Source organism: Arvicola amphibius, chromosome 1 (assembly GCF_903992535.2).
Source record: "Arvicola amphibius chromosome 1, mArvAmp1.2, whole genome shotgun sequence".
Classification (NCBI taxonomy): domain Eukaryota; kingdom Metazoa; phylum Chordata; class Mammalia; order Rodentia; family Cricetidae; genus Arvicola; species Arvicola amphibius.
This window is the reverse complement of record NC_052047.1, coordinates 448,342-456,435: the sequence shown is the minus strand read 5'-3', so window position 1 is coordinate 456,435 and position 8,094 is coordinate 448,342. Positions and strand designations below refer to the sequence as shown.

General features: G+C 47.5%; 1 protein-coding gene across 2 annotated transcripts in view; it reads left to right on the top strand.

Moving 5' to 3' along the window:
- Positions 1-223: 223 nt before the first annotated feature.
- The window catches only part of Pcgf3 (polycomb group ring finger 3), a 43,922-nt gene continuing 36,051 nt past the window's right edge, over positions 224-8,094 (top strand). The window contains exon 1 of one of the 2 annotated variants that reach the window (XM_038346894.1): positions 224-422. The gene's annotated coding sequence lies outside the window, so the exon portion shown is untranslated. Of the gene's footprint in view, positions 423-1,895; positions 1,919-8,094 lie in introns of those variants that run through there. The other variant, XM_038346895.1, reaches the window with a different exon arrangement.

Below are 8,094 nucleotides of genomic sequence, written 5' to 3'. Positions count from 1 at the left end.
GCACAGACGAAGTTTCTCCAGGTTGTCGGCTCTGACCACGCCTTCTGACCCACCTCTTCCCCTGCGGCCACGCCCCTGAGCTCCACCCCTCCTGACTTGTCGCACCAGCTTCCTGAGTCAAGTGCGGCCAGCACGCGCCTGCGCCCTCTGGCCCCGCCTGGACCCCACCCCTATAGGCCCCGCCTTCCGGAGGCCCCGCCCCTCCGCCTCGCGAGGTGGGAGCTGAGCCGCAGACTGCGCATGCTCCAAGCGCGGCGCCCCCGACTCCTCACTCGGCTTGGTTCGGGCATTTCCGCCTCTTTGTTTTAAACTCCGCACGGCTTTTTTCTCCTCCTCTTGGGGGGGACCCAGAGGGAGCGGCGCCCCCTCCCCCTCCCGGCGAGCCCCCGCGTGCGCCCGCTCGCCCGCCGCCCGAGACGCAGGTCAGTGAGCCCGCCCCGCCCGGCCTGGCCCGCGCGCCCGCTCCTCAGGCCGCGGCCTCGGCCCATGGTCCGCAGAAGGCTGCGAGCCCAGCGCCCTAGGCAAACCCGGGAGGCGGGACCCTAAAAGCCTGCCAGAAGGCCAGGACTTGGGAGGTCTGGACCCTGGGAGGGCAGCACCCTGGGCCATTCTGGATCCCTGAACAACCTGGACCCTGGGAGGACAGGAACCGGGACCAGGCAGAACCCTGGGAAGACAAGAGCCAGCACCAGGCTGGACCCTTGATCAGGCTGGACCAGGGGTGGGCAGAATCGTAGATCAGGCAGAACACCTAGCCAAGCTGGATTCTGAGCAGACTGGACCCCGAGAGAACAGGAGCTAGGGAAAACGAGGATCCCAGGCGGGCTGGAACAGGCACTAGGCAGGATTCCAGAAAACAGGACCCCGGAAGAACATGAGTCTGGACCAGGCTGGATCCTGGGAGACCAGAACCTCAGACTAGACAGGACCCAGACCAGGCCAGAAATACTGGGACTGGGCAGATCCCTCATAGTGCTGGGACCTCTGAAGAGGTGGAGACCCGATCCTGGATTGGTCACTGGGGGTGGGAGGAAGAGGGTCAGTACTAGAGACCTGACAAGATTCTAGGAAAGGTCATTGAGGGAGACTGGATCTCAGTACCCGACAGGACCTAGAAAATGCCAGAATCACTGAGATGGTCCAACTCAAGATAGATTACAGAGGGTTAAGACACTGAGACCACCCCGCGAAGGGCCAGTACTCTGGGGCAAGGCTATAGGAAGGTCAGGACCCAGGGACAAATCAGTTGTTGAGAGCTGGGAAACCAAGGCTGGCCCAGAACAATCTGGACTCCTGTGAAGATCCTTAGAGTAGTTTGGGGCCCCGAGGGTAAACTGTGAGGAGGGTTCAGAATGTAGACAAGCTTCAGAACAATTGGAACCAAAGGTGGGTCGCTTTAGGGCAAAAGCCTTGGGGCTGAACCACGAGGAGGATCATCAGGAAGTACATGGATAATAGATGGAACTTCAAGGGCCTCCAGGCATACAGACCCCAGAATCTGCTGTAAAGCTCCTAGGCATTGGGGATCCAGGAGTTGCCCAGATCTACCCAGCCCACACCTGACTCTTTCTGTGAAGTGCTTAAGTGTGGGATCCTGGTTATTTGAACCCAAGGATTCAAACCCTGCACTTCCCACAAGTCCCCAAGCACCCTCAAGGGTGAGGGTCATAGGATAGTTACAAGGCAGAGTTGGAGTTCTTCCTAGCTCCAAGGACTCAGGGTTATCATGACCTGTACTTGCTGCTCCATGTCCCAGCCTCCAGGCTGCCTCCCCTGCTCTCCCCAGCTACTACAGGATTGTGCCTTTCCCTAGTCTTGGCTCACTCCCCCTTCTCTTTCCCCAGAAGGTCATGAGGGTGTGTACAGAGGCAGGAGATGTATCCCGTGGGGAGGAGGCACTCCAGGAGTAGATAGGAAGGTGAGGTTAATGGGCAGAGACTTGAGGGGGGCTCTTGCATTGATGAGCACCTAGCATCTACACTCTTTTCACCCCCCAAAAGGGTGAGGCCTTGGGAAGAGGTTGTGTTTCTCTGAAATCTTCCCAGTCTGCCATGGAGAACACAATGCTTGTGGAAAAGTGAAATGTATTTTTGCTGCTGTGATAGACATTAAGAGGACATAGTATGCTGCTCTTGACTAGGGCAAGTACCGAGATGTGCACTGGGAACCTGGTATGTTTGGGGATGAAATGGCTAGTGGATTCTGGAGTGGCCTAACTCCCACACAGACCTGGGGTGGTCAACAATGGGTGTGTTCTCCATGGAAGCTCTTTGGTCAGGCTGCACTTAAAGGGTGTCTAAACTCTGGGCTATTTTAGATTTCCAAGAGATGCTTGAGCTGTTTGATTCCATCTTTGATTTTGAGCCACTTTACTTCTTATTTCATCAGGAAAAAAAAAAAAAAAAACAAGTTTAGGTGCCTTAGTACTAGGTGCCAACTGAGTGTGCTCCTGAATGGCCCAGAGTGGAAAGATGTGTTTGCCAAGCGTCCCTGCAGTTGGGACCCTTGGACTCAGAGCTTGCTTCTGGTTTGTTCCTTGGTTGTACCCTTTATAGTAATTGGCTGTATGAACTTTTAGAAAAGAAAGAGAATTTGTTTAGGTTCGATGGTGCTCTGCATCTTCTTTTGCTTGAACTTTTAAACATATGCTGCTGTACAATGTATTACCCCAGAATGTAGTGCCCTGAGCCAAAAATTGGTTCCAGCAGAAGCTCGAGAGCCCAGGCTTAACCATGCTTCTGGTCAAGTTTCATAAGCCTGTAGTCAGGGTACTCGGCCTCCTCTGGGCGTTCCACAGGGAGTATCCCAATCCAGGCTCCCTCCTACACTGCCAGATGGAGATCCAGGTCTTTTCCTGGGGCATGTCAAAGGACAATAGAGAAGAGGCCAATGACAGAGCAAGGCAGCCTCTGGAAGCTTCAGACATAGTGACTCACACCTATAATCCCAGCACTTGGGAGCCGAAACAGAAGGATTGCAACGAGTTTGAGTTTAAGGCAAACCTGAGTTGCAGTAGTTAATTCCAGGCCAGTTCAGGCTTATAGGAAGATGCTATCTCAGAAACTGAAATAGTTGTGTGTAGAGTGGTGTGTTAGAATGAGGCCTCTAAATAACGTATGTCTGATATCACTGTACAAGTTCAGATGATTTTGAAACATATATGTATCCTGTTTAAAAGGCATCTGTTATAAACCGAAAATGTTCCTGATGGTTAACTTACCATTTGGAATGTTCTGGCAAACAGACCCCCGTGAACAGAGTGGAGTGTAGGGAAATAGTGTCTAACCTCTGGGTGAGTGGTTTCCAGTACTCTTGAGAATCTTGCCATGCTATTCTGAAATAAATTATAAACCAACCTTCTAGTTTTTCTTAACCATTTTAAACACAAGTGTCTTTCCTGGTACATTGGACCTCATGCACTTTGTTATAAGTGTTTTTTTCAAAATAGTGTGGAAGATATGACATTCTTGTCCCTTTTGGGAATATTATGTTCAGAGATGTCCTGTAGACCGGAGCCCCCTCTCCCCAGCCCAGGTCTTGTGAGTAGGCCTGGAAGGTGGCTCAGGGAACTTACCCGAAGTCACTCTAGATGCTCTTGCCCCTGATGGTCACCTCCCTGTCATTTCTGGACTTTAGGAGGTTTGATATTCAGAATCGGATTTAAAGTTAAAGATGTAACTTTTCTTTATTTAGAAATACATTGAGGTTGAAGGTCAGCTTCCTGTTGTCTGTTGTCCTCACAATCCTACCGTTCATAGCGCAAGAATGCTGCACATCATGTTTTAAAGACTGGAACTGTTGCTTAGTTCTGTGAGTTGATTGTCATTAAATTTAGCTGGATATGGTAATATGTGTCTGTAATCCTTGCTGCTACTCATGAGACTGAAACAAGATCATTTGAGCTCAGAAGTTGGAGACAGGTCTGGGCAACATAGTGTAACCCTGTTTCAAAAATAATCAATCACAAAGATAGATGAAGCCTTAAAAATAAGAAAACACTCTTCTCTACCACATACCTTCTTACAGAATTAAATGTACAAAAGCCAAAAGAATAGGGGTGGTCATCAGCTTAACCCACTTGTTGTAGACGACCCTCTGACTGAGCAGACTCCCCGACAGGGGCAGCACTTGCTGGAGATGCTGTCTCCCTCGGCCTTTTGTTGGCTGTGTGTTGTATTGAGCAGACTCTGCAGTGTTAGCTGGACCTCAAGAATGGAAGTTAGCTGGATCTCATTGGTCCTCATGGGAAGCTTCCTATGCCTACAGAAGCTTCATGGGTCCTGTGTGGGATTCCTGACGTTTGTGGTACAATGGGTCTTACTAGGACCTGTGAGTCCTATGTGGCTATTGTACATGAGGAGTTTGTAGTGACTTTCTCTGTCTCCTGGTTCCACAAACTGTATTAGGTGTTCAACAAACTCTAGCCTAAAGCACATTGTAGCCAGTGGCTTTTGTGGCTTTGTGCTGAGGGTATGTGTCAGCTTGGTTGCTAAAGTCCTTCAAACTTTATATGCTCTTCAAACTAGGAATGGGGGTCAAGGCATGCATACCATAAGTGCCCTTACTTCAAGGACTTTTATGTTTTTTTAAAATTTTATAATTATTGGTGTGAGTTTATGTTTCTGAGTGCAGAAACCCTGAGCATGTATGCGTGTCAGAAGATAGCTTCTGGATTCTGTTGTCTCCTGCCGTTTTTATGTGGGTTCCAGGAATTGAACTAAGTCCTCAGACTTGGTGACAAGTACCTTACCCCTGAGCCATCTCAACCAGCCACCAGCCATCTGAGTTCTTACCAGAGCAAACAATAACAAAACTCAAACAAGCTTGTGGAACAAAAATGCAAGAACTGTGATCAGTGGCCGTCTACTGTGGCCCCCATGTTGTTTTTATTCCTCCCGTTTTTTAGGTTGAAGTTGTAACTCAAAGATGACTGCAGGAAAAATGATCTTTGTGGGAAATTCTGTCCTCGAAGACAGAACACATGCCTTATCAAAAACCCTGAGAGCTCTTTCATCCTTTCTGCGTCAAAGGACTTGGCATGGTGATTGGGTCTGAATAAGCCACAGAGTCTACTGTGACCCAGCTGCCAGTGCTGAGAAGTAAACTTAGGATACTCATAAGCCTTCCATTGTAGAATTTTTATATAATTTTTTTAGATTTATCTATTTATTATGTATACAGTATTCTGCCTGAATGTATGCCTGCAGGCCAGAAAAGGGCACCAGATCTCATTACAGGTGGTTGTGAGCCACCATGTGCTTGCTGAAAATTGAACTCAGGACCTCTGGAAGAGCAGCCAGTAAGGTGTTTTGTGACAGCAGCCTACAGTCTAGGATGGGACCCTCATGCCCACCTGCAGGACACAGTTTTCTGTTTGATAATATCTTTATCTTTCATTAAACACCACTTTCCTGTCACTGAAGTATTAAAGAGCAACTTCAGATGGTATGCCACCTCTTGTAGGAAATGAGGTGGTCTGCTTAAAGCCAACCTGGCTCCCATCCCACAACCTCCTGCAGGGTAGGGGGCTTAGCATGTCCCACAAATAGTTACTTCCAGGATTTTACAGTTGGCCTTGTTGTCAGAGGAAGGTTCTTCTAGTCATTCCTGAACAGATCCCTGGGTTCTGGTGCCAGGAGGTTGATTCCTATCCCAACAACTCAGGGACGTCTGGTGCTATGTTGCTGTGCACCATCCTGACACTCCAGGAGATCTAGCATTAGACTGATGTCTGTTCTCCTAATACACTCATGTATTCTAATGTTGAGTTTTCTGTCCTCCTGACATCCTCAGAGTGGTAGACTTTGGAGTAAGACATTCCAGGCTGGAATATTTCTGCTTTGTGACATTTATCAGCAACGTATGACCACCTGACTTGTTCCCCTGTTGGCTGGTTTTGGAAGGTGAAATGCCTCAACACAGCCAAAGACAAGGCATTTTGGTGAGGACATAGATCTGGGCAGGCTTCTGTCCTCAGCACCAGTCTTTGTTGACACATGGGAGATTATGCTTACCCCCAAGGCCACTGGTTGTCCCTGGAGACTGATAGCATAAGCACTTTTGTCCGGGTGGAGAACCAGATCATAGAAAGTCACAATTTCAGCACTAATTGAAGGGCACATAACTGTGTGTGCCTGGGAGGGTACAGTGTTCAAACTCAGCACAAAACTGCTTATTCTGGGAAAGTTCTAATCTGTGTAGGAAACACCCACCTACCAATGGCTGGCAATAGCCTATTGATAATGTTCCATTTATTAACCATGGAAGGGAACTCTAAGACTCCTACAGATGTTAGGAAGTGCTGGAAGAGACTGGAGTGGCAAGGGAGGCAGGCAAGAGGGTAGTGGTCTTGGATATGGGAGCTATACCTGTGGTAACAGCCGACTGCACAGAAGGGGTTGGCACAGAAGGAAAGAGATTTGTCAACACTGTTGTGGACATGTCAAAGAGCAGAAAGAGGTCATTTTTGGAATGAGATCGGGAAGACGTTTGTCAACAGCTGAAGGTTTGTAACTGGCTTATTTGGAAAAGATCTGTTTTTGTTTTTGTTTTTTAATTGTTAAAAACTATTCTTTTAGTTTTATGTATTAGGCCTGAACTGTTTGGGGTTCAACTTGGAATTTGATCAGATCTGTGGTGCCTAAGATATAGGTCTGCTGGTCTCTCTATCTAGATCTTACCTACAGGAGAGTGGGCTTGTGTTACTGATTTTAATCAGGGCAGCATCGTTCTTTTCTCTCTTCTCCTCTCCTTTTCTCTTTTCTTTTCTTTGAGTCAGGGTCTTATGTAACAAATAGTGGCATCAAACTCATGTAGCTAAGGATGACTTTGAGCTTCTGATCTTCCTGCCTACATCTCCCAAGTGCTGGGATTACAGACATGTACCCACAATGCCTGACTCTGTATGGTGCTTGGGATTAAATCCAGGGTCTTGTTCATGCTAGGCAGGCAATCACCAACTGAACTACATTCCTAGGACAAGGATGGCGTCTTGCCAGCTTGATTTAATGGTTGTCCTATCTTCTAGAGCTATGTAAGGAACACCTGGGTTGCATGGGCAGTAGTTTCTATTACATTACCTAGAACCAGGATTAAGAGAAGTTTTATTTTCTAGTTTTAAAAACATTTTAAAGCTATATTTTTGTTTATTACTTTGGGTGACCTTTGTGGCATTGTGAAGACAACTTGTGGAAGTTGATTCTTTCTTCCCACCATGTGGGTCCCAGGGATTGAACTCGGGTTGTCAGGCTTGGCAGCAGGCACTTTTATGTGTAGGACATAATATCTTATGGACCATATTTCCCGGCTTTAGTTATCATTCATATTTTTGCATATCACAGAACTGGGATAAATTGAGATTCTGTCTAGGTATTGATTAAAGCTAGGGCATGTGAACCGCCATCCTTGGGGAGGCTGCTGGGTGGAACCCACAAGCTAGGCAGTGTGCAGACAGGGAAGAAGTGTCCTGGGCCCAGGCCTGCCATAGCATGGGAATACAACACACAGCACTTATCCTGCAGTAGATGAAGACAGTAACCAACCTGCTTGCCTGCCTGCATGGTAGTTTCTACCCCACTGTTGTTATAGCTTGCTGTGTTGATTTGCATGTTGTTTTTGTGATCACGCAGGTGATGATGTACAGTGTAGCAAGCAAAAAACCAAAATAGGTGATTCTTAGAAGGCCCGGAGAGGACCCAGGCTGGCCATCTGGCCTCATGGCATGGTAGGGATACTGGTAAATACTGGTAAAGGTTTGGCATTGTGTGTGTTGCTTTTACCACAGAATGCCAGCCTTTTTCCTCAACGCTGTACACACATGGTACTTGGTACCATGGCCTGCTACTCAACAGCTCTCGTTTTGTGAGTCTCATTGGAGTTTTAATTTATATTTCCAGTTTAGTAATACACTTGATCAGCAGAAATCCACTTAATTTGAATTTTTTGGGTTTTTTGGTGACTATCTTTTTATCATTTAGAGTAGAAGCGGACAGAGTTTCTCTCTAACCACCAAATAGTATTTTGGCATGGCTGGCCCTTTGACAGTAAGAGCAGCAACACCCTCCATCCTGAGGACCTATTATAACTCTAATATGT